Source organism: Arvicanthis niloticus, chromosome 3 (genome assembly GCF_011762505.2).
Source record: "Arvicanthis niloticus isolate mArvNil1 chromosome 3, mArvNil1.pat.X, whole genome shotgun sequence".
Taxonomy (NCBI): domain Eukaryota; kingdom Metazoa; phylum Chordata; class Mammalia; order Rodentia; family Muridae; genus Arvicanthis; species Arvicanthis niloticus.
In genome coordinates this window covers 88,429,592-88,456,984 of record NC_047660.1, presented here as the reverse complement: position 1 = coordinate 88,456,984, position 27,393 = coordinate 88,429,592, and positions in this window count along the sequence as shown.

Genomic DNA, 27,393 nt, shown 5'->3' with positions numbered 1-27,393 from the left:
AAAAATCACCGCAAGTAGACATCTTTCCAGGTACATGACTTTGGGCAAGCCATGAACTTTTTCATTAAGATTTATAGAATGGGGTGGTAATTGCATTCTCTTCATCACACTACCATTATGAAAATGGAATGTAGAAAAATGCATGCAGAACTGGGAATACAGCAATTGCTTCCTAGATGTTAGATATTATTATTTTATTTCCAAGCCTGACAAAACCTACAAAGCTCATAACACAAGGAAGCAGAATCCAACCATATGTTTGCTAATATGCATGGCAGCCCCACTGCTCCTTTGACAATCCTGTAATAGTTCCAAGAGGAGCTTTGTTTGCCTGTCTGGGCTTTTGAGATATTAGCATGAATTTTTGGGGTATTGGGTGAGGGAGGACTGTGTCTGGCATGTCCTGTTTCCCTAATACAGAATGAATGGTCCAAGAACCATGCAAGGGCTAATGTATCATACAATCTGTTCTACGTTATACTTTTTCACACACTGACATGCTAATGTGAGAAAGATCATTTACATATGGCCTACTAGTTATTTAAGAAAACAACAATTAAACACGTTGAGATAATTAACAGTGTGCACATGATTAACAATGCTTTCTAGATTCTAGAAATTAATGGAGTAGATGCCAAATAAATGTAATCCCACACTTCAGTTAGAATTTTTCCTTAATTATATTAATTTACAAATTTAAAACAATAATCACATTCATTCAAAAAGAATGAGTATCTTAAACACAGAAATAATCAAAGGGGGGTGTCTCCTATTTGAGAATAGAATGTAATAGATTAACCTTATTCTTTGTCCCCACAAGAGGACAGCATAATTAAGAACAAAAAATAACCTGCTCCAGTGCAGGACTGTCCACAATGGATTCATCCAAGCCTTTCGTAAGCATAATTTGTTTTCAAGATAACTAGCCTGCTGGTATCCAACAAAATGGAATTGTTCTGCAGCTGTGATTCAGGTGCCCTTTCCCAGATCGGAGTCCTGAGTTGAACTCCAGTACAGTACAAATCTATCTGCACTTGTGTGTGTGTGTGTGTGTGTGTGTGTGTGTGTGTGTGTGTGTGTGTTATGTGTGCATATCTTTATGAACATTCACACATGTGTAGGAATATCTGTGCTAATGCACATACGTGTCTGTGCATGAGGATACTCAGTATTGTCATAGGAGTCCTCCTCAATCACTCTACGACTTATTCATTGAGGCAGGTTCTATCAGTAGAACGCAGAGCTCAACTATAAGGCTATGATGATGGCCAGTTTGCTCTAAGGACACCCTTTCTCTACTCTCCTACCCCTGGAATTTCAGGTTGCCTAACAGGACCACTTGATTTTTTATATATGCATGTTTATATGCATACACACACAATATATATACATATACATATACATATACATATACATATACATATACATATACATATACATATACATATACATATACATATACATATATATATATATATATATATATATATCCAACAAAATGGAATTGTTCTGCAGCTGTGATTCAGGTGCCCTTTCCCAGATTGGAGTCCTGAGTTGAACTCCAGTACAGTACAAATCTATCTGCACTTCTCTGTGTGTGTGTATGATATATATATATATATATATATATATATATATATATATTACAACAATTACATAATTTATCCCTTCAATTTCTTCTCTACAAATCCTCCTGCAAATTTTTCTTTATTCTATTTCAAATTCATGGCCTCTTTTTATCGAATATTACTGCACACATATTTGCATACACACATGTATTCCTAAATACAAACTCCTTAGTGTGTATGGTGTTACTTGTATTTAGGTTTCCAGGGCTGATCATTTATTACTTGATAACTAATAAGAGTGTTTTTCCATAGGGGAGACCATTTCTCCTATTCTTAGCATGTCTTAGTTGCCTGCAGTTCTTTGTGTGGGTTGAGGCCCCATGGGTTTTTCTCCACCCATGATGGCATGTCTATTCCACCTGATTTTTTAAAACAGGTTCTGGGCAATTGAACTCTGGCTCTTACTTTTTATAAGGCAGGTTTTTAAACTACTGAGCCATATCTTCCACCTTGATACAGCACCACTTCTAAATGACATGCATAGAAACATGAATCAGAATAGCGCTTCACCCTTTCCACCTGGAATTACAGGCCTTACAGGTTGCCTTTATTCCTCTCTGCTCATTTTCACAGCAATGTCTTACAATCCCATGACTGTGCCTAAAACTATCAGAGTGTTTCCTAAGGTGTGACCTCAACACTTTTATACTTGGGGCATCCAAGGACATATGTCTGCTGAGCCACCAGAAAAAGAAAGTCTCCTTGAGGAGCAACCTGGTCCAGTGTAAACTTGGATAGAGCAGTTCCTCCTCTTCCCAGCTGGCTGGTCTTAGGCAAAATTACATGATTCAATGTTTCTAAACTTGTAAAGTGGGGATAGTATGTTATTATCTACTTCGTGGAGTTATTTTGGGTATTGAAATGAAATAATCCCTTGCATGTTAATTGTCTTCACTCACTGTGAATGTGATTAGATCCTCAGTATTCAGGCAGCTGCAGAAGAGTTCATTTAACTTGGAAGGAAGGAAGGAAGGAAGGAAGGAAGGAAGGAAGGAAGGAAGGAGTGGATGAGAGTCAGGACATATAAATTTTTTAGTTGACTATCTCAGGGATACAGAGTCAACAACAGGAAAGGTTTTTCTATATAGAGAAGGAGGGATAAAGAGTGAATTGGGATATGGTCTTGATCTTAGAGCATTGTTATAAAAAGGCCATGGCAGGAAAGAATATGACCATTAATTACTGTGCCAACTTGACTCTGTGTTTAATGTTTAACTCAAATACTCCTGCTATAATTGATGTGTTTCAAGGCTTTGATTTGAAACCAAAGCTTTGTCCATCTGTGATCTGCCTTGTTGGGCCTATTTGTTCACCGAGATGAAGACTCTATATCTGGCTGGTTACCAGCTTCCTCCTTCCAGTTTATATCCTTGACTAACACCGTGTTGCAAGACTTTCAGTTTGCCCAACCTTAGTGAGATGTATGGTGATCCTCTATGTGCCAGAGACCACTGACTCAGACTATTGCTGTCGTTTTATTGGACAGCCTGCCTCCATCTGCATTGAAAGTATTCCCACTTTCATGTTCACAACTAAACACAGTTTACTCTCTTCTACCTTTGCAAAAATATATTGATTTGAGCTTCTGAATTCAAAACTATTTTTCAAAACAAAGCAAGGGAAGTTTGATAGGATCAGGGGTAGGAGGGTGGGGACATCCTCATGGAGACATGGGGGCAGGGAGACATGGGATGTGGAACAGTCAGAGAGAGTCAGGGGATAGAATCTGGACTGTAAAATAAAGTTAAATAAAAATTTAAAAATACAAAGCAAAACAATAGATCTCAAAAGGAAACAATATTCTAAGCATTTCCTGTCTTGAGGCCCTTGCTCTCATTCTTCCTTTTGTCAGCTAAAGGGTTCATTGTACCTTCTCATATCCACAGACTGGTTCCTTATGAATTATTCAGGATCATTCCAATAATTATCTTCTCCTGAAACCATCCTTGACCAGATGCCTCCTACCACATATGGCTATGGATCTTTCTTTCCGAGGCTTCTATCTGTTGCTATACTGGCTAGTGTTTCTGTGCTTACCCTCACCTTTTCTTTTAAAATATACTAAGTCCTTCCAGATCCAGTCTAGGTCTAAGGATTTACTTATTATACTCAGAACTAAAACAGTTAACAAAAAAATATGGTTACATTTAACTAGACTAATTAATCTGGTGAGAATGAGTTGCTTTGGAATCCAAATGACTTCAGCCATTCAGATGAGATATTGTTGGAAGACTTCCAGTACATTCTCATTAGAATGGGCACAGATAAAAGTCATTAGGATGTCCCATCCACACTCCCTGCAAGCAAATGGGATCTATTTAGAACAGACAGTTAACCTGCTCCCCTCACTAAGTTCATCTATAGCTGCGGGCAGTGGGAGGAAGGTCAGCAATTATCTAGTGATTTCATCAATGGAGGGCTAATCTCAGCAATTCAGCCTGAAGGAACCACCTGTTCACTAAGGCCCCCTTTGAATCTTCATAGTTCTGGCTGAAAGTGAAATTTTCCTCCTGCCTCTGTTTTCTGCTCCACTGGAAGCCTCATGCCCTTAAGCCCCATGTGTTGCCTGCAGTGTTGCTAATGTGTTGGCTCTAATTTGGGAAGTTTCTGGATAGGGCCTGAGACATTTAGAGATTTTTGCAGCATGTTCCCAGGTTAAGGGTTGAAGCATTGAGTCTGTAGAAGACACGGTGTGAATAGCAAGGATGTGCAGTTCTCTGCCTCGGTGGTCCTTCTTAGTCAACTGGAGAGTTGTAGAAATGTACCTGGTCCCAAGCGCTACCTCAGACCAAGTCAAAACACACATGAAGCTCAGGCCATGGTATTTCATAAACCTTCTATGAAACACACACTTGGCAACCAAGGTGGCCCATTTGTATATTCTTATTCTCAAAAGTTAAGGTGGAGATGAATATGTAGCTCATGCATTGTATCCCGAGCACTTCAGGAGCAGAGACAAGAAGATAGTGAGTTCAAAGCCAGCCTTGGCTGTATAGAGAAACCTTGTTAACAAACAAATAGTAATTAATGTCATTAACAAGTGTTCTGAGTATAGAACAGTAGATTGGTGTTGTGTATAAATGAATCAGAAATGCACAGCATCAGTGAATAGGTTTGTGCATTCTGTCAAGTGTAGTGAAAAGTGAGCACTGTGTAATAAGAAGATGGAAGGAAGTACTGATTCATGCTACAAAATGAACAGATCTCAAAAACATTATGCTAACTAGAAGTAAAAGGCCACATATATATGGATCCCAATTGGGAAATTTTGTAGAGAGCAAAAGTAAAGTTTGCCAGGGCCCTGGAGAAAAGGTATAAATGTTCCTAAACTAAACTCTATTGGTAGTTCGTGATGGCCAGCTTTAAATGTTAACTTGGAACAATTTTTGGAAAAAAGAGAGACTGAATGAAGAATGGCATAGATCAAGTTAGCTGGGGAGCATGTCTGCAGGGGGACTATTTTTTGGTTGTTTATTGTTCTTGAAAGGCCCAGCCCACTATCTGTCACAACATCCTTGAGCTGAGGATCCCTATAATCATAAGAGGAGAGGAAACCACCTGAGTGCTAGCTAGCTACCAACTAAGCAGCAGTAGTACATGCCTTTTATTGCTCTTGACAACACAGAGCTGTGATGTTTCAGGTTCCTGCCACAGTATTCCTGCTGTCATGGACTGTAACATGGAATTATACGCCAAATTACAAACCTTGCCCTCCCCTAAGTCTCTTTTGGTATGGGAGTTTTCTTCACAGCAACAAAAATTAATTTAGAACAGCCTTATAAGTAGGCAAAGTTTCAAAAAAATTCATTGTGGAGTCTGTTTAAAATGGTTGAACTTTATAATATGGATCATATATCTCCATGAAGCCATTATTGTGTGTAAAGTGTATCTCAGTGGGAAAACATGAAAATTCTCTGGCTTTACCAAGACCTAATAGATCTAGAGTGGAAGACAGCACCCTGTGTTTAAATGAGTCCTTCAGGAGACTCTGAGGGGCACTTGCAGCTGAGAAAGTGTTCTGGGAGACGTTTTAGGGTACAAAGACAACCACTCAGAGTAATTGCTTACAGGAAAGCAAAACTGTATTCCAGAAATGAATAAAATCCCTTTGTAATGAGTGTTGAGACAGATTTTTATTTTCACTCCTTTCATTCCACCTCTCTGTTTAGTGCTGAGGCTAGAACTCAGGGTCTCATGCATGCTGTGTGAGGGCTTTGCCATGAAGCTACATCCATACCCCTTCATGTTTACTAGTGATGGTGCCATGAACCTGGAAAAAAACTGCCTTGTGTAATCCTTGGCAGCCTTATCCATAAATGGGAGTAGACAAGTTTGCACTTCAGGCTTGCTGTGCTGATAAATTCAGAGGGAAACAGAAAGGCTTTTAGCACTGATAGACTTTTATCAGGCATTTGTACAATGTGTGTCAAGAATAAGAGTTATTGGTGGCATTTTATCTTCATAGAAACTGCTATAATTTAGCTTCTTTTGAGAAGTCCATCCTGGAATTTTCTGTAGCATTTGAGAGTCTTTTTTTCTGCTATATTTAGAAGGTTGTTATTCTAGCAAATGTATATTCTTCAGGTTCTTTCTTTACCTCAGGTCTTCTTTCAGGCTGCTTACTTTCAATGTCACGTGCATCTGGTGTGTTAGAAAGGGCTTCAGGACAATACCCTGTATTCAGCCTCATCCTCCTTGTTATCACAAGAACAGATACAGTAATTTTACTGAAGAAATTGCCACCCCTGAAAGGGCTTTTGTCCTTATCCTGGAACCAAGGAATCATTCTTTACAGTCCTTAACTTAGTAGGTAGACTAAACATCACAAAAGAAGAGTGCATGCATGCTCTCCAAAGCCATCAAGACATGTGCTGTGCATTTGAGTTCAGTCTCAATGAGATGAAAATCACAGAATCAGATTTTCATATAATACATTTCAGGTTGACATATAGCAGTTTATAGCAATTGAAGCTCAACTTAAGACAGTTAACTAATCTTTGGTAATCAAGCTAATATGAATCAAGCTAATTTTTATAGACAAAAAGCCCTTTGGATGGTTCCAATGAATTGTAAGAATATGTGGTTTTTCATAGCATTTGGACACAGGAAGGAAAGCCACACAATTCTACTATGGGGAGTGAGTGAGTGATTGAAGCCCCATCATTTTTGTGTGTGTTTTTTCTCCCTTAGCCTTCCCACAGAAACACAAAGCAGCCATCTTCTACCCTGAATCCATTTCTTGTACCTGAAAGACTTCTTTTTTAACTTTCAGTTGATCAACTAATGTACCACAGTACAAATGGAAATGACTTCACCCCAGCCAAGGGTTTCCACTTCTGCCCAACTGTATACTGAAGTGGAAACTTAAGGGTTCTTTGGAAAGTCAGTTGTTTTTCCACTTCAGCATACTTCTCAAAGAAAGTATTTGTCTTGTTCCCTGGTGTACTGACTCTAAAAATCCTGCACACTGTGACTGAGCATCATACCATAGTCATACCAAAGTCTGTTAACAGTTGATCCTTACCCTGCTCCTGTGAGATGGGCATTATTGGATGGAATTTGCCAGGAAGCATGAGCTAGAATCAGGACACAGACTCATGCATTTCAAACACCAATTCACACACTGATTTTGGTCCCTCTTTCCCACATCTCATCTTTGTGTCTAGAGAGAGGCAGCCAGTTTGTTATCTGGACGTGACCTTCTCCATCAGCCTCTTGTTTGGTATTATGTAGGACCCTAGATATTTACAAGATTCATAAGTCCATGCATTGACTAGAGAACAAGTCTGCAGCCTCTGCTTGCTGTTTTTCTGAGACAACCCTGATTCTTTGAACCAAATCCATCTCTGCTGAAACCTCTGAGTCCAGTTCTTCCAGTAAGCTCTTTAAACAGCTTGCTCATCCAGTCTATAACAGTAAAAATCCTTGGTACAACAAGCAAAGAATTGCTTGAAATTCCAATTAAGCCAAGTCTTACCAAAGCCTATTCCATTATCTCTGTAAGCTGCTTTCTACGTTAAAAGGCTGCTCTTAATTAATTTTTCTTGCTGGTCGGTGGATATGCAATGCTTTATTATGACCTATGAATTCAAAAGCAGGGATATAAAGCATCAATGAGCTGTATGCTAAGTTACCACCATCAAATCAGACCATTGACTCACTGTACTGTTGCAACTGAAGTGGGAGAGGCACAGATCTTTAATAGAGAGTTGTGGGGGACATAGCAGAGTGGACATTGGGCTCCTCGACATAAATCACGGCATCTCTCAGAGGCTGGTTCTATATTGGCAGGGAAGACAGAAGAGGGATAACTTTTTTCCCCTAATACTTCTTGCCCAGTAATGAATGCACACAAAGGGTTCTTTGCACGGATACAACGGCGACAATTTTCACAGGGTATAAATTCATTACTAGTATTGCACATCTTCTCACTGTTGATTTCCCACTAAGAATTCCTTGAAGTAAATTCTACCTTACTGAAGTTGATGTTATTTTAATGGTGCCTCTGCTTGTGCCGCCCAGCTATCATCAGGGCCTAGTTGTAGAGCCTGCAATATTGAGGCCTTCAGTGCTCTGCCCAGTCTCTCCTTGTCTGGCTCAATGCTAAATTGAGAAGGCAGGCTGTGGAAGCAAAGTTATGTCTACTTAGCATCTGGTCACTCTTTCTGCAGGTGTCATGGTTCTCTAATTTTGATTTTGCTCTTTCTAGTTTGTCTGAATGGAGGCCTTATTGTGGTTAACCATCATCAGTTTTGTGCATGTGTATGTATGTGTGTGTGTGTGTGTGTGTGTTGTCTTAAATCACATTTTTCAGGATATATTGTAAATTTTCAAATTGAGAAGATAATACAAAATGCTCCTTCAACTTTTGCAATGTTTCTCCTTTATGTGTTTATTGCCCCACTACCAAAATTTCCTATTGGTTAGTTATGTCTATAAGATAAAATTTCTCTGAGTTTTGTACATTCTTGTGAAAAGAAATTAAGGTGAAGCCAACAAGATGGGTCAGTGGGTAAGACACCTGATTTTAATTCCTGTAAACACATCACACACACACAACACATGTTTAAGAGCTCAAGTGGGCCACAGAGATGACTCAATGGTTACGAGCACTTGTTGCTCTTCCAGAGGACTTGAGTTCAATACCCTACATGCACATGGTGACACACAGACATCCATAACTTTACTTCCAGGAGATTCAGTGCCCCTTTCTAATCTCTATGAACACTGATCATACAAGTGATCCATGGACCTACAAGTAGGCAAAAAATCCATATTCATAAAAAATAAAAAGAGGCAAGGTAGAAAGTCTAAGATCTGTGGGTAAATAGAATCCCCAGGAACCAGGAATATGTGTCTCCTTAGGGATACCAATGTCAAAGTTAAACAACTCCTGTACCTAAGGCTCAGTATTCATTACAGAAGACAGGAAGAAAAGATAGTGAGAGCCAATGAGAGTCAGGGAGTTTGCTGTGAGAACATGCCTTCTAGTAATGTCAGAAGTCTCACAAACATTATATCTGAGTAAGACAACTGTAGACATGATAAAGTGGATGAGGAAAAGCACATAAGGCCTTAATCCTACACAAAGAGTTACAGGCACTAAAAATACTGAAAACTGGAGAAATAGTCTTCTCCTGGGAAGTGCACACCAACTGTTTATCCAATACTAAATACTCAGCTCTGAAGACTTATGCACATAACAGCATACAGCTTGAGAAGGGTATATGTATGTATTTAGTAATATATTTTTATATACATATATGTTTATGTACATGTCTTAATCAATGTTCTATTGCTGTGAAGAGGCACTATTATCACAATATCTCTTATAAAGGAAAACATTTAATTGGAGCTTGTTTACAGTTTCAGAGGTTTAGTTAATTATTATCATGGCAGAAAGCATGGTGGAATGAGGCTGGAAGAAGGAGCTGAGAGTTCTACATTCGAATCTTCAGGCAGGTAGCAAGAAAAGAGAGTTACTGGACCAGGCTTGAGGCTTTGAAACTTAAAGCACACCTACAAATGAGTGTCACCATTAAACATGTTCAGGGTGTATGTTTTTCTGTGATTTAGGGCACAGGTCTGTGATAGTCAGGTCCCTGTAGAGTCTTATCACTCTGCAAGCATGATGAGCTTGCCACAAAGTATGGGACTGAGAGTAATTAGAGTTGCATCTACTCCTCTTGAATGTGCAGAATGACAAGTTGTTTGTAAAGAAAAAGACATTCTGAAGGTATGTATAATTGCTGCCATCAAATGCCATGAAAAACAAGCGCTAGCGGATAAAGGAAGACACTTCTGGGGACAAAATCTTTCTGCCAAGATAATGTTTGATTTATGGTTTTGTATTACTGAATTCCAGGGTTCCACCACCTAACTCTTTCTAATACCATTTGTTTGTCTACATCCTCATGGATATGTGGTTTAAGTTCAAGCATAGAACAAGTCTTACTGAAAATATTATAACAGTAGCCAGTATCAAACACACAGACTACCATGTACCACAAACTATCTTTCTAAACTGTAATATTAATCATGTGTGTCTTCTAAAGTATCTTCACAATGGACCCTTGTGTCCCCTTCAAGATAATGACTATGTGCCATTATCATGGAGTTGTGAAGGTTAACAATATGCTGCCCTGCATGAGGCAAGCACTCATCAAGAAGACCCCCAGTGTGGCTTTTCCCAGCCATTTCCTGTCACATTTGCATCTTCGCCTCTATCTCCTGATTGACTTTATTGTTCTCAATGTGTATTTGTTTCCTCAGACTCTCTTTGGTTTCTGACTCTAAAATGGCTTTCACTAATTTTTTCCTAATTTACCACTATTTTTCCATGCTGAGTTTAGGACTGCTGATGTTTGCAGAGTTGAAACACATCCATGAGAGTGCTCACTAGTTTCATGGAGCTCATGTAAATAGTAACATGGGCACTTCTACATAGAAAATAGAGAGACTCTCCCCCACCCCTGGGGGGAACAGACACTTGAGATAGGTGAGAAAATTAGGGTCCTAAACATCTTCTGGATATAGGGATAGCCAGCATCTTACCTGAAATGAAGCCGTGCTAGAAGAATTCAGAAATAAAGGGCCGGGATGTGGCTGGAAGGGGAAGCTAAAGAGATCAGAGAGAAGCCTAAGAGTCACATTCCTGGTTATCAGAGGTTTGAATTTGCTCTCAATAAGACTAAAAATTATTACAGAAGTAGCTTAGCCCTGAAAGGACATTTTTGTAGGTTACCATACAAAGAACAAGCCGACTTAAATGATCAGAAGGATGGATAGAGCTAGGAGATGTCAGGATGTTTTATGTAGGATGACAGGAGTCTTGCATAGATGACAAGCATTTGGGTGTTGAGGGCATCTTGAAGATATATGCATGTATACTAGAAGAATGGCAAAGAGAAGAAAACAAGAAAAACAGTGCCAGGACTCTTGGCCAGGATAATTGCTACAATGGGGCAACCAATAACAGGTGGTATTTATGCCTGAAATAGTAAGAAGAAGGGCATTAGTTATTCAACTATGGTGTTGGTGATTGGTCAGACCTTTTCTCTGTCTGCCTTCCCCATTACTACTATTTCCTTGAGATACTCTAGTGAAAAGTTGTTCATTAGTCCAGCTCCACTCTGAGTTCCTGAGCTTTCATCCACAGGTCTCAAATCCAGTACAGCCACAGCTCATTTATGTCTGAATCCATTGCCAGTTGTATGTCCCTCCTGTAACTTCCTCTCAGCATAGATCAAGGTTCATTGGCTCAGTTTCTCCTTTTCAATCATTTGCCTGATTCCAGCCATCTCCATCTGGTTTCTTCTAGGCTGTCCTTACCTTTGAAGTGAATGCTTTCGAGAACAAAAGCTACCAGATAAGTTGAAACAAGGGTTCTACAAGACTTACCTCTTGTTCTGGATTCCTCCAGTCATTACAACATGTTATGGTTTTATGGGATTCCTGCATGTTCAAGTCAGTATGTGTCTATATCTGTTTCTTGTGCTTTTTCTTGGACTCTTTTCCCTCCTCTGTGTTAGCCTTATCTCATTTTACTATTATGCATTAGAAGTCTGCCTGTTTCCTAATGAGAAACAGAAAAGGGGGGGGGGGTAGACTCAGATGGGAGGAGATATGGGGAGGAACTAGGAGAGGTAGAGGAAAAAAATCTATAACTAGAAAACATTATATGAAAAAATTGTGTCTGTGTGTGTGTGTGTGTGTGTGTGTGTGTGTGTGTGTGTGTACTCATGATCACAGCTCTGTCGCATTGCTGCCTGACCTACACCAAGTGAAGGTGAATTGTCTCCTTGTGCATGACCACTGCTTTAGCCAAAAGCCAGCTGGTCTCCCTTGTGTGTTCTGGCATAGCCTTTTCTTCACAGTATTTATGAAGATTATCCTCCAACTAGAGTAAGAACAGAATTCCTTGGTCCCACTCAGGCCATCCATATGTTGTCTACACTATAGCCACTGCTGTTTCATGTCAGTTCTTGTGATAAACTTGGCTATTGCCTGTCTAAAGCTTGCCATGTGCCATTTCCTTGCCCTCTTAACACCTGCACTTCTGACACATTCCCCAATTGATTTAGTTTCTTCTTTCAGGTTTCATTTGAAGTGTTTTCCAATCCTAGAATCATACCTACCTTGGTTACTTTTTCTTAAGATGTATCTAGTTACTGCCCACCTGCATCTTCCTGCATTTAGTTATAGTTGGCTTACTTTATCTTACTGCTTTATTGGCCACTATTTCACTACTGTGTAAACACACTATTGAGTCTGATTTTTCCAGAAGTCCTAAGTTCTGTTTCTACTTATGTCAAGTGGTTTTCAATTGCCTGTAACATCAGTTTTAGGGGATCCAACACCGTCTTCTTGATTCTGTGGACACTGAAATTCACACATGTACATCTGTTTACCCCCACATGCACTTATAAATGAAATTTTAAAAATTACAAACCCAGTGTGTCTGTCCAGCATCCACAAAACCTGGCACCTAATGTCCCTGTGAAACTGGGAACAAGTGACATTTTGGAGACCAATTATAAAAACATTTGAAACAAATGGAAATCGTCACTTGTCTGTCAATTAATCAATGATGGATTGGCAGTTGAAATAACACTGAACAAACAACTTTTAAAGAATAATTAAACTGGACACTTACTTTTAAGGCAATTTCAAAACTTTTGTCATTTAACACATATGAAATCTCACCCATATTTTGAATAATAATTATAATCTATACTTTTCCAAATTTTTCTGGAAAAAAACCATCCATATAATGATGCTATCAAATTTTAAATGATCAGTTACCCTCTTTTGCATAAATTTTCATGGTTTTACATGTGGAAATCTTAGTATCACTATAACCCTTTCAAAATTATTAGGTTTTTTTTTTTTTATAGCTTTGTCTTTATTCTTGTTTTGATTCAATTTCAATGTAATTCATGTTTTGTCATGTTTCCATTTTCAATGTCTCTCAAGGAAGATTTTTGCTTTTTTTAGTTCTTTGAGTCCATTTTTATTTTTAATTGTGAGTATATGAGTATGTGTTTATGTGGCTTAAGGGCATGTTGGAATACAGTTCTTCAAGGAGCCTAGGTTTGTTCTTTAGATCTTCTGGAGCTGAAGTTGCAGACAATGGTGAGCCCCTTAGTCTCAGTGGCAGGAACTGACCTGCTGAACCATCTCTTCAGCTATCCTTTTCTTTCATTATAAATATTTAATTAACTATTTTTTTCACATTTAAGGGTGGTGTCAGGGGCTGAGAAGGAGGCTCAGTTGTTAAAGTAATGGCTTTGCAAGCACAAGGATTAATTTTGGTCCACCAAACATGCATAAAAATGTTGTCATGAATATCATCTCCTCTGTGAGCCAGGGAACATTTTGACAAGGGATAGAAAGAATGTAAGAGCCAGAGAAAAGGAGGAGTGGTGTAGAACACTGAATTTCAGACATGGCATGGTCATCGCACTCTTGAACTCACAAATTCGATGGGCTGTATTGATGCATAATATTGGGTTACTTTACATTCCATCATGGATGGAAGAAGCAAGAACCACACCTTGGGGATTTAGTTAGTTAATGACTAATAAGGAAGGAACAGATATTTTCTTCAGTAGTGTAGTCACTGATAAGGTATCCCTGCTCAAATAAACAACTGTCACCCATGCTATGAAGGCTAATAAAACATAACAAAAATAAGGTAAGTTTAAAGTGAAACTAGTTATGAAAATAAAGGGACAAATAAAAGTAGGATGGGACAGGATAGGATAATGGGATAAATAATCAAAATGCATGTGTATATATATGATATTATAATGAAATCCATAACATATAATTAATATACATTAATAAAATGCATCTTAAAAGAAAATCAAACATGGTGATATGTGCTTGTTATCCCAGGGCTGAGGAAGTGGAGACAGGATGTTGTCTGGGGTTTAGTAGCATGTACTCAGATTCCATTAAGAGACCCTGTCTTAAAACTGAACAAAAATGAGCTGGATGGTAACTAGACAAGAGTGAAAGTTGTCCCCGTGTGTGGTAGAATAAGAATGTCCTCCATAGACTAATATGTGTGAATGCTTGGATCACAGGGAGTGGTTCTATTAGGAGATGTGGCCTTGTTAGAGGTGGTGTGTTACTGTGGCTGGGCATTCAAGTCAAAGCAGTGTGTATCTTTCTTCTGCATCCTACAAACAGTACTCTCATCTCCTTCTCCAACACCATGTCTGCCTGTGCACCGCCATTCCTCTTGCCATGACAACAATGGACTAAACCTCTGAAATATAAGCCAGCCCCAATTTCCATTATAAGATGCCATGGTCAAGTGTCTCTTCAAGGCAACATAATCTTAATGAAGATATGTGGTCTCTGAATATATGCACATTCATCTGTGCATGATATTATGTACCTATCAAAGAGTAACTTTATTAGCCTCTGCATTTTTTAAGTATAGCTTGGTGTAGAATGCTTTTGAAACTGTAGTCATAGCTTGATAAAAGATGTTGAAAGAAAGGCCAGGAAAGTATCTTTGCTTTGTGTCAATCAAAATTAAAAATTAAAAATGATTGTAGCTTTTAATGAATTCTTTGTTATTTAGTTTAAAACTACATTAAGTGTTCTGTAATTATTAAGTGGATATTTTATCAAAGGATATTATTAAATACTGAGTACTTGGTATATTGCATTATAATTAAGTAGAACTTGAAGAATTTCTACTGATGGTGCCAAGAAATTCTTTTGTTTTCAGTACAAGTTACAAACCAGCTGTGGAAATACTCCATTGGCATGACAAAGGTATATTTCTTTATTTCCAGGATTCATACGTTTATTTTATTTTAATCAGTGTGTGGACAGGTGTGTGTGATGATGAATATAGCTGCACATGGAGATCAGAAAGGAAAGACACATCCTTTGGAGATGGAGTTACAGGTGTTTGTAAGCCATCTACTGTGAATGCTGAGAACTGAACTCAGTCAGTGCTCTTAACAATATATTTTCAGCTCCCGAACTGTACATTTATTTATTTGATATATAAATATATATCTTTTTTCTTTTATATTTTATTTACATTTAAGATGCCATCCCCTTTCCACATTTCCCCTCCCTAGAATCCCCCTGTCCCATGGCCCCCCTTTCCTTTTTGATTTTATACAATTTTTTTAAAATGTTAATCAAAGGATTTATAAGTTTGGTAATGCTCAATCAGAAGCATAACCCAATACCCAACCTAGATATAAAAACAATCTTTGACTGGTGGAGACATGTGAACATCTGCCTCCATGCCCCCTCTCTCTTTCTCTCTCTCTCATCACCTAGCTTCTCCTCTTCTTCATCTTCTCTCCTTGTTCCATCTCTTCCTCTCAGTACTCCTTCCCACTTAGCTCCTCCTACATATCACTCTTCCTGTTAAAGTAGAACTTTTCTCTCAATATACAATTAGAGCATACTTATTCCTAATTGTACCAGTGAGGTACAAGATAGTCCTAATACCCAGTCCATCATTCTGTTGACTAACCAGAACCTCTGTCATCTCTTCCAACTAAAACACTTACTTTTGATCCTGGTTTTTTGGCTTTAGAATGAATGTCAGATGAAAACCATCTACTCAGATCTTTTCTCTCAAAGTAAATAGCCAGGATTGGTTATGAGACTATAGGTCTTCAACCCCATCAGAAATCCAGAATGACTGAGTTAACTGAAATTATGGGAAGCACTAAGCATAGCTTCTAAAACTTAGCCAATTTATAGAGACCGCTGAACACTTGAAAAGCCCCTATACTACCGAACGTTGGAACATCAAATCTTCAGCCTTCTGGCCCAGAATCATCTGACAGACCTTAGTGATGCAGGATTATTAAGGGCTGATTCCTCTGTCTAGGCAGATATAATCAGTCGACTATTCTGCATGTGTGTTCTTTTCTGGACAGTAATTTGTCTGTAGATGGAGAGAGGCAATTCTTGCCTAGTGGCTGTCACCGCACAACTGGAGTATCTCCAAGGATGCTCAATTTCTTCTTAGAAACCACGACAGGAAGCTGTCAGGAGCAGACAGGTCTCTAATCAAAATGAACATTAATATATAAATATTTGTAGCATCAGTTCTATGGACTTCTGATGTTTTGAAAACCAAATATCCATGTAAGGTAATCTGGACTGTTGTCTGTTCACTCCTCTCAGCTATTTCTAAATAAAATATGGGAAACACCCTAACAATAAACTCAAAACCATGAATTTGCTATAGTCCCTTAACTCATAGGTTAACCGTCCCAAATCAGTTAAAAAAAGTTTAAAAAAGGGCTGGGTCTAGGCCTTGTATTCCTAAATGTGTTATACAGGCACAATGCCCATGAGAGTATCAATATTCATCTCATTTTTATATTAATAAGAGGCTCATACCAATGAAAACCTTAAATTTGAAATCAAAGTAAATTTTGTACCATTTAAGAAATTATAACTTCATCTTGATAATAATTATACAGATTTCTACCAATAGGTTATGGCTATGCAATAAGTCCTAGCTAGTCCCCCCGTTCCAACAAAACCACTACTTTTCCCTAGAAAGACAGACCATTATTAACCACATTAGTCCCCAAGCTCAGGGAATAGAGGCGCTGACTCTTCTTTAACTTCTTCAAGCTGATTAAGGGTGTTGAGATTTTAGAAGAGGGGTGGGGAGAAGAGTAAGTTGATAAGCCTCTGATGCTGTGTCTTCACTGAATCCAGATGGAATTCCAGGACATCGCAGGTTTGGGCAGGTCTGCTCAGTATGCTTGATGAGTAGATACACCAAGGCTGTGTATTCTGCAATATACAATTCTCAGAACAAGTTTTAGTATCAAGAAAAAAAAATTTGCCACCCCCAGGGGGCTGACATTTTTTTTTAAAGATGTTGGTTCTGACGACTTTTTTTTTTTTTCGCTTGTTAAAATTGGTTGTAGTATTTACGTTTCAGATTTTATCCCCTTACCCTACTTCCTCCCACCACCCAGAAACCTCCTATCCCATCCCCCTCCTCATGCTTCTATGAGGCAGTGACCACACCTACCCCCCCACTATCCCCTCCGCACCCTCACACCCCCCCCCGTGTGTTCATTTTTTTTTATGGGACCAAGAAACTCCTCTCCCACCTATATCCAAGGCCATCCTCCCCTACATATACCTTTGGAGTCTTGGGTCCCTCCCTCTGTGTTCCCAGGCTGGTGGTTTAGACCCTGGGGGGCTCTGGTTGTTTGGTATTGTTGCTTTCCACCTGGGGTCACTAACCCTTTCTGCTCCTTCAGTCCTCTCACTAAGTTCTCCATTGGGAAACCCCTGATCATATCAGTGGTTAACTGTGAGCATCGTCCTCTGGGTGTGTTAGTCTTTGGCAGACCTCTAAGGAGACAGCTATATCATGTTCCTCACATTATGCACTTCCAGCCATCCACAACAGTGTTTAGCTTAGGTGGCTGTACATGGGGTGAATACCCAGGTGGAATGGTCTCCTGATGGCCCCTCCTTCAGTTTCTGTTCCATGTTTTGTTTCCCTATTTGCTCCCTTGAGCATTTTTGTTTCTCGTTCTAAGTAGAACTGAGGCAGGGACTCTTGGTCTTCCTTCTTCATGAACTTCATGTGGTCTGTGTGTTGAGTCTTCGCTAATCCAAGCTTTTGGGCTAACATCCATGGAGATATGTTTGTGTAACTATCTTCTTTTGGGGTTTTTGGAAGATTACTTTCTTGCTTTTTCTAGGTTGTGGTTTCCCTCCTTGTGTTGGAGTTTTCCACCAATTATTCTTTGAAGTGCTGGATTTGTGTTGAGATACTGTGTAAATTTGGATTTGTCATGGAATATTTTGGTTTCTCCATCAATAATGATTGACAGTTTTGCTGGGTATAGTAGTCTGGGCTGGCATTTGTGTTCTCTTAGGGTCTGTATGATATCGGTCCAGGATCTTATGGCTTTTATGGTCTCTGGTGAGAAGTCTGGTGTAATTCTTATAGGTCTGCCTTTATATGTTACTTTGCCTTTTTCCCTTACTGCTTTTAGTATTTTTTCTTTGTTTTGTACATTTGATGTTTTGACTATTATATGGTGGGAAGTATTTCTTTTCTGGTCTAAACTATTTGGAGTTCTGTAGGCTTCTTGTATATTTATGGACATCTCTTTCTTTAGGTTAGGGAAGTTTTCCTCTATAATTTTGTTGAGGATATTTACTGGTCCTTTAAGTTGGGTGTCTTCCCCCTCATCTATACCTATTATCCTTAGGTTTGGCCTTCTCATTGTGTCTTGGATTTCTTGTATATTTTGGGTTAGTAGCTTTTTGTATTTTGCATTTTCTTTGACAGTTGTGTCAATGTTTTCCATGGTATCTTCTGCACATGAGATTCTCTCTTCCATCTCTTGTATTCTGTTGGTGATACTTGTGTCTATGACTCCTGATCTTTTTTTTAGGTTTTCTATCTCCAGGGTATTGTCCCTTTGTGATTTCTTTATTGTTTCTACTTCCATTTTTAGATCCTACATGGTTCTGTTTAATTCCTTTTCCCGTTTGGTTGCATTTTCTTGCAATTCCTTAAGGGATTTTTGTGTTTCCTCTTTAATGGTTTCTATCTGTCTACCAGTGCTCTCCTTAAGTTCTTTGAGAGTGTTATTTATGTCTTTCTTAAAGCCCTCTATCATCATCATGAGAAGTGATTTTAATTCTGATTCCTGCTTTTCTGGTGTGATGGGGTGTTCAGGGCTTGCTCTGATGGGGGAGCTGGGTTCTGATGATGCCATGTAACTATGGTTTCTGTTGCTTACATTCTTGCTCTTGCCTTTTGCCATCTGGTTAACTCTAGTGCTGCCTGCACTTGCTGTCTCTGACTGAAGCCTGTCTTTCCAGTTATCTAGCTTGTGTCTGATCTTCTAGGGGTCCAGATGTCTCTGTGATCTTTTCCAGCTGCACTGATTACAGTGGTCCCTCTAGGATGCCTCAGGATATGGTGCCTCCAAGGTAGTAGTCCAGCTAGGTGTCTGCTATTCTGGGTGCAGTATCTCCTCTAGAATATCTCAGGATATGTTGTCTGACGCTCTGAGTTCAGTTGTTTGTTCCTCTTTGGCTCTGGGTTGAGTGGACCTTCCAGTATGTCTCAGGTGGAATCCAGGGTCCACACAACAGCAGACCTGGCAGAGGTCTGATCCAGGCCTCAGATCTGAGAACTAGTTTCTAAGACACTGTCCAAGTTAGAGCACCTGGGATCCCCGCTTCCTCTGAGTTCTTGGAGGTTGGGGGCAGAGCTGCCACCCAAGATCTGCTCAGTGCTCTGGCCCAGACCGGAAGGAACCAGTGTTCCAGGCTGGGAGTGACTTCCTGGGTCCGTATGGGTCCCAGTTACTCCCTGTTTAGGGTGGGCCCTGCTGTCTGCTTACCTAAGATACTACCTGAGTTAGAGCGCCTGGGATCCCTGCTTCCTCTGGGTTCTTGGAAGTTGGGGGCAGAGCTGCCACCCAAGATCTGCTCAGTGCTCTGGCCCAGACCGGAAGGGCATAAATATATATATCTTAATACTTAACTGATTAATTGATTTTTCCATGTAATTTTTTTATTTTATTTTGTTTTTATATTTTTATTTTTTCCCAATATGCTTTCATACCATTTTAATTACATGCAAGTATTAAGGTCAGTTCTAGGTTGAAGAACTAGCAATACAATAGGTGCAAATACTCAAGGAACAAGCAAGACAATAAACACAAATAGCCAAAGAACAAACAAGGCAATAAACAATTTTCCATGATCACTTTTGTGAACACTGTTTCTAAGGGCTTATCAGGATGACCAAAATATCTGAGCCTATTTCCCCGTCCTAGCCCAAAGTCATTTTCATGCCTGAAGCCTAAGATTTAGATTTTTTGTTTAAGATTTAGATTTCTTTGTTTGATTTAGATCTTTGTTCTAGCCTAAGATTTAGATTCCTGCTTGAAATCCCTTCTTTGTTTTAGCCTAATGTCAGATTTCTGCCTGAAATTCCTTCTTTGTTTTAGCCTAATGTCAGATTCCTGCCTGAAGCACATTTCTCCATGTGATTTTTTTAAAAAAATATTTATTTCTGAGTGTGTCAAAAACTGAAATTTGTGAAAATGTATGAAATATAATATTATCAGTTTCCTTTTATGCTAAGTTTTAACAGTTATTTCTTTGTAGTCTTCAATGACTTATTCAGTTTGTGTTTAATATATTGTTATGTATTCCTATTTTTAAAATTTAGACTGGAGATTATATCAGTGTTAGAGCACAAGGTAACATTTGCAAACATCGGATGGTATATTCAGCAATGAAAAAGAGATCAAGAAAGGTTGAGGAGGAGATCAAGAATTGGGTAGGGAAAGAAAGAAAAAGAGGGGTATGGGGATACACTAAATATTGGGCTGTGGATACAGAATATCCTTAGCATTTACGAGGCCCTTGGATCATTCCTCAGAACCAAAGATGCATTAATAAATGCATAACTAAATATAAATAACAGATTCAGCAATCTTTACACTTTTATGCTTAAATTTCCTTTTGCCTGACATTAACTTTTTTACAACTGCAGACTGCACTTCACTTTCCACATCCTAATGTTCTTCTCCTCCTTCTGTAGCATTTGTTGCTGGGCTGTCTGTTTGCAAAGCTTACATTCTAGTTTGCTGTTGTGTTTTGACCTTATGTGAGACATTGCATTTTAATAATTGCTATATATGAAATATTTTCACTTACTTCAATTCTCTCATGAGTCTGTGCTGTACCTTTTTTGTTTTCTTTTCTTTCTTTTTTTATCCCCCTGAGTGATTTGAAAATTGTAGCCTTCCTGGGGAAATTAAAAACTCTGCTGAGGCATTCAATTCAATTAAATAAAAATCAATTTTATCCAGACAATGGGTGAATGTCATGGTCTTTAAATGTGGAAATGCCCTGGTTTCTTCCTCTGCAAGCTCCTTTATCACACTCCATAGTTAACTTCAAGTCTGACTCCTTGCAACTGTGGAAGTGATGGTTTTCTTGCTCAGGTTCTCTTCCTTCATTTCTGCTTACTCTGTTTCTAGGTGATATACCAGGTTGTATACCAGGTGATAAGGGATCATTATTTTTCTAAGCTTTTAGTTTTTAAATCTAGTAAAAATTTAAGAATAACACAAGAGACAACCATGTACTTGACCTATATTGGCCAAACAGTAACATTTCAATAATTTGTGTGTGTGTTCATGTGTGTGTACTGAATCACTTTCTAGTAATGGCCAACTTATGTATGAGGTAGATGATCCTCTATCTTTACAAGTTTCTCAGAAGAAAAAAGTCTTATGTAATGACAACATTGACAAATAGTGGAATTTATTGTTGACATATCTGTCATTACTTAATATACTATCTGTATTTGAATGCTATAAGTATGTCAATAATGACACTAAGGGATAGCATAACCTGTTTCCATCTGATGGACACTACTTGAATCAGGAGTCCAGAACTAGCAGTATCAGTTTTGGCATAAAATTTTATCCTGTGGTAAAAAGCAATGAGAATGAAGCCTGTCTTCAGAGATGCCCTGTTCAAAGTTACATAAACCTGAATCTAATCATAAAGAAACTCCATGGGATCTCAAAATAAATAGAAGTCTACAACACTACCAGGATAAACTGTTTAAGAATGTCGATGATAAGAAACACAAGTAGGAGGTAGGAACTAGCCCAGGAGAATTAGAGGACCTGATGAAAGTGTGCAAAATGAGGCTTTGGTTTGGGTTGGAGTGAAATGACTGTAAAGCAGAGGCTGGCAAACTATTTCTGTAAAATGCCAGATAGTAGATATTTTCGGCTTTATGGACCATATGGTTTCTACTTCAAGTTCTCAACTCTGGTTTCTAATGTGCAAGCAGCCACAGACAATATGTAAACAAATGGGAACTGTTCTATCCCCAAACTACTTGGCTGTGGAGAGCAGAAAGCAAGCTCCCTGTGGTTTTCAGACTCCACCTCTAAAGGACATTATTAGGAATGGCTAAAAAAGATTCGATTATGAACCAATGAATAATGCTTTTGAGTTACCATGGTTAAATTCATAATATTGATCAATCTGCAGCAATTGTGTCAGAGAATATTCTTTATATGAGATTATACACACAGATTGAAATAGAAGTAAAATAAAGCACTTTGAGATGATAGATTTGATAAAGGATGAATGGATGGATGGATGGATGGATGGGTAGATAGATAGATAGATAGATAGATTGTATACTAATAGATGATAAGCAAGAGCAGATTTCTCTAATTTGTGTCTTTATACAGTTCCTTTTGATGATCCAGGCTCCAACCCAAAGTGATGCATTTCATTTGGTCTGTTCAGTTTTGTTTCTTGATTGTCTTTCACAACTATAGCATTTTTGGAAGAAAAGCAAGCAGCTTTCTCCATAGCATATCTTTCATTTTTTTTCATGCTACACAATGTTAAAAGTTCTGCTATAGAAATGACACTCTATCATGTCCAATGTACTCTGTAGAGAGACACATAAGACCAACTTATTCTACCAAGTTAACAGTAACCCATCAATAAATGTGTATTACACATATTTTCACTGTAAAGAAAAATTTTTTATCATTCCTAATTTATTATTTTAGATCTATTCAAATAGCATATGGACTGATGACTGATGTCTTCCTCAGTTCATTGGCATTATCTAACATTTCATAGACTTACAGAAAAAAAATTTACATTGTATCAGCAACCTTTAAGCTCAATAGGTCCCAGGGAAATCTAGTAAGGGTCTGCATCTGATTCTGCTGCATTTAAAGTTCTTTCCATTATATTTGCATATAACAGTGCAATAGAGAGTCTGAGCCTCTTAATCATGTGGGTGGGCCCCTTGCAGATACCCAATATGTTTAAAAACACACTCTTCTATTTAAAGGTTATTGTATGAATACCAAATAACTACGACTGCTGGGCATGAGGTGGTGGCTTTGATTCATAGGCTTTTCAGGGCTTTTATGATTTGCATTACTATAGTTGGAAGGTTTTATTAAAAGTTATACATTATAATAACCTAGATTTTTAAAAATGAATATGTGGTTTAAGATATTGATGTACCAACTACACAGCTAATTAAGAGTTCAGAAAAGTCAAAATTACTAAGCTTAAAGCTTTGAATGTTTCAAATGATTCTTAGGAATAAGAAGCACATCGGTTCGGTAATGGCAGTGGCCATCATAATCATTTCTTTTACTTAAATTTTATATCTTAGAAACTTTGATCAAAAAGCCAAGACCATAGGGATTATATTTGAATGGATATCTGCAGGTACATCTTAAAGTAGGACATCACATTTTCCTTATCAAAGGATAATATCAATGCAGTGATGAACATTGACTGACAATATGTGATTTGGAACATGAATGATGAAAGGGGATTGAGCAGTTGTCTTGAATCCTAATGGGATGCTGACATTGGTAGTATGGGCACATCCTTCAGAAGGAGCATGACAACACAACATGCCCACCTATAATGGAAAATGCCAGGCACCTTACAAAGCCAGTGGATTAAGAGAATTCTTAAAAGCTTGACACATTGGAACTGAAATAGCAAATCATTTGGTCTTCCATCACCTTGATGGATGGGGCCATGTAGTGCATTTTGGCTTTGAAAGCAAATATACCTATGAGAGTGAAACGGAGGGCATTCCTGAAAGAAAGTGAACTAGGAAGCCACTGTCCTCCCAATTATCTTGTGGAGAGATAAAGATTTATTAAAGGATGTTTATTCAGGTTGATCAATGGCTTCCTGTCTAGCTCTGGGTATCTGGCAGAAAATTTTCATTTTATATGGCAGGTGGGGAACATCAATTTATTTCTCTTTTCCGAGGTTATGCTTGACTGGAGGTGCAGAGAGCAGGCACACCTAACGTGGACCCTTTCATCACGATCTTCACAGAAAGGCACTGGATAAATTCACCTTAGGAAAGATACAGCCCTGAATTTGCCTTGTATAGGAAGTTTTGATAGTTAGTCTTCTCAGATTTGGGCTGCTGGAACTTATTTGGACAGACATGTAATGAAGAGGTACTGAGTTAAAGCCAGAGCACACAGCTGACTGTCAGACACTGAGATCGACAGGGCTGAATCCCAGATGAGTTAACTAGAAATACCCAACTGTTCCCTAGGAGCAATGGAACCAATGTTTCAAGTTGACAGTGAGTTGGAGGACAGATTAAAAGCAGCTCCCTTTTTCATTTTCGTTGTCATGGCATACATTGGGTGTCATATTCATCCCTAGCGTTTTACTTATTCTCAAAATGTCTACTCAATGCTCCTAAAGCCCAGAAATGTCCGCACCAAAGTTTGGGCAATAAAGTCCACTGTGGGTCTAAAAGGAGACAAGGACTTTGGGGGATAAAAAGGAGAAACCTTTTCAGTATAGTGCCTGCTAAGGTAGTAAAAACTTCCTACTTCCTACGGGTCTGTCTCCTTCCATGTCCCTCTCTACCCATATGCTCTAACTATCTGTCCTCAGAGGCCTCACACATAAGCCAGGAAAGGCTGCATTTGGCAGGGACAGCCATTCCCTATACATGTGATCTGCTTCTAACCCAATTTTCCATTTGAGTTCATGAGACCAAGTGTAGTGAAGCATTTTGACCTTGATTCCCAGTGAGCTAGTAACAGAGTCTACATTTAGAAGAAAATTCACTTCTCTCCTCCCTAGGCTGCTCATGACAGTAACTATGTCCCCAAGCCTTTCAGCTGCACTTAGATATGGTCTAGATTAATATCTACTTAAGCATCAAATGGATGTTTGCCAGCCCAAACCAGCTGGCAGGCCACGTGTAAGAGTCCTTCACCCTCTTTAGCCAGACAGTATCCATCATTCTCCAATCAAACAATTAATTAACTTTGGTAAAGTAACAAAATAATTTTTTGTAAATTAATAAAAGAAAGTTGTCCTTAAAACATGTCCTTTTACCCTTCCAATAACCAGATAGCAGAAGAGGAGGTAGAAAAGTCTTCCTAGGAGCTAGCTGCCTTGCTGCCTGAGATGGGTCATTCTTTAGAATCTTAGCCAATTGTTTTTTATTAAGATTCATTTCTTCTCTAAAAACAGTCAAACTATCTATAATCTGATGAATCGAAATACCTTTCCAATTACTCTAATGAAACCAATTTTTAGAACTAGCATTCAATTTGGCAATTTTAATTATGGACATTTATCCAAATCTGATCAGAGTACCAAAAAAAATATTGGACTGTGATTTTATGTTTTATTCCAAAAGAAAAAATAATCCTTTCAGTTGCCCAGAGTGCTTGCTTAGCATTATGGCAACCAAGAGCGTTGGATTGGTAAAGGACATGGATAATTCAAACAGCTGGGGAATCTGCCCTAAAGGGCTTACAGGCACATAAAAATGTTAAGAATGGCTGCAGACAAGCAGGGATGGAAGGGACAGGATATGAGTCTGAGTCTCCTGGTGGCTTGTACTTATGGAGAAGGATCCACGGAAATATATTTAATGTGTGTATTTATGTATTTATGGCTTAACATATAATAATTTCTTTAATATTCTACAGGAGTTTTATATCCCATATTAGTATGCTTGTCTTAACAATGAGAAAGTCTCTTATATTTGGTGAATATCTTGTAGTGAGAATTCTGCAACTTTGATTAAAAAAACAGAAATAATATAGAGTATTTTTTGTTTTAATCACAGGTGTGGGAATACAGGTATTCCTAGCAGCTGACTATGATTTGCCTTGTGCTCTAATAGAAGCATGGTTTTGCCAGTTTCAGATAGTTTCTGAAATTATTTGACATTTCAAATTCTGGAAACTTTTCAGAGGCTAGTTGTAAGTCATTCACAGGGGTTGTTTGCAGTTTGTTAGTAGTTGCACTCAAAGAAAAAAAACATGAAGAAAGAAATTAGATTTCTTGTTTTAAGTATTTCTGAGGATGTAGACCACTCTTAAGTGGAAAGTTGGGTCTACAAATCCTGCTGAAGCAAATTCTGCTTGGTGAGTGCTCTCTCTCTCTCTCTCTCTCTCTCTCTCTCTCTCTCTCTCTCTCTCTCTCCTTCTTTCTCTCCTAGTGATACAGGGTGAAAATGTGTAGATAAAGGATAGGGAAAAGAAAAACTTGCAGAATAACGAAGACCAGCTGACCAGCTACAAGCAAAGAAGAAACAAGAAGAAAGGAATTATATTCAAGGTTCTCTAAGTTTTTCTTTCTTTTCTCTAACCTTATTTCTCTGTTAATCTTGTGATAAGATCCCAGTCAAAACCACAGACATGAAGAAGACTCTTAAATGGGATATATTAGAAATGCCCTAAAGTGTCCCACTTCCCCAGAAAGTGTCTAGATGCAGTGAAAACTGCAGAAATGAGGGGCATGTGTTCTACTGAAGGGCTTTCCACTTCTGCTTTGGTAGACCACAGTTTCATAGAGAATTTATCACTCACAGAGCAGAATGTGCTTCAGCAGAATTTGTAGACTCAACGTTCCACACAAGAGTTGTCTACATCCTTGGAAATACTTAAAACAAGGAAAAATGCTTCCAAGAGATCAGAGACACAGAGTGCTAAGCCTAGTGCCATTTGTGGACCAGAGGCTGAATTAATTCTTGTCAAATTAGTGAAATGAAGAATGGACAGCTTTTGTCCTCCCCTTTCTACATTCTGGTTTTATGGGATACATAATTTGAACAATAAGTGAGAATCCAGAGTAATTTAATAATTTGACTAACCATTCTAGGTCTGCAAGATGGTCTGGTATATTAACCTAAGTTAGGCAAACACTTATCTACAGCAAACCAGTGGGAAAAGACAGGAAATAAAAAAAAAACCTGCCAGTGATGGCCCAGTTGTACCATCTCTCAGGCATTATATCAAACCCATATGTTTTTATGTTTAATCTTAATAACATACCAATAACACAGATGCAATTCCCAACTCCACTAGCAGGTGAGAAAACAGAGCTCCCAAGACTCTATGTAACTTACTCAAAGATCATATGCTGGTAGAAGTCAGAGCAAGGATTTGAATTCAAGTCATTTGACTTGTATCTTACATTTCCATTCTAGGTAGGGTGAACTTTTAAGAATCCATCATTGGAGGGTGTGGCACTAACCACAACGATAGGACCCATAGTCCAAATGTCAGCAGCAGATGAAGGCTGGTCTTGAGGAAGAATATGAAAATATTAAAACCTAGATAACAGATGACGACACTATCTGATGTTTAGGGAAAATCACCCGCTGCGAACTGTATTTATAAGGCCAAGGTGGTAGTGA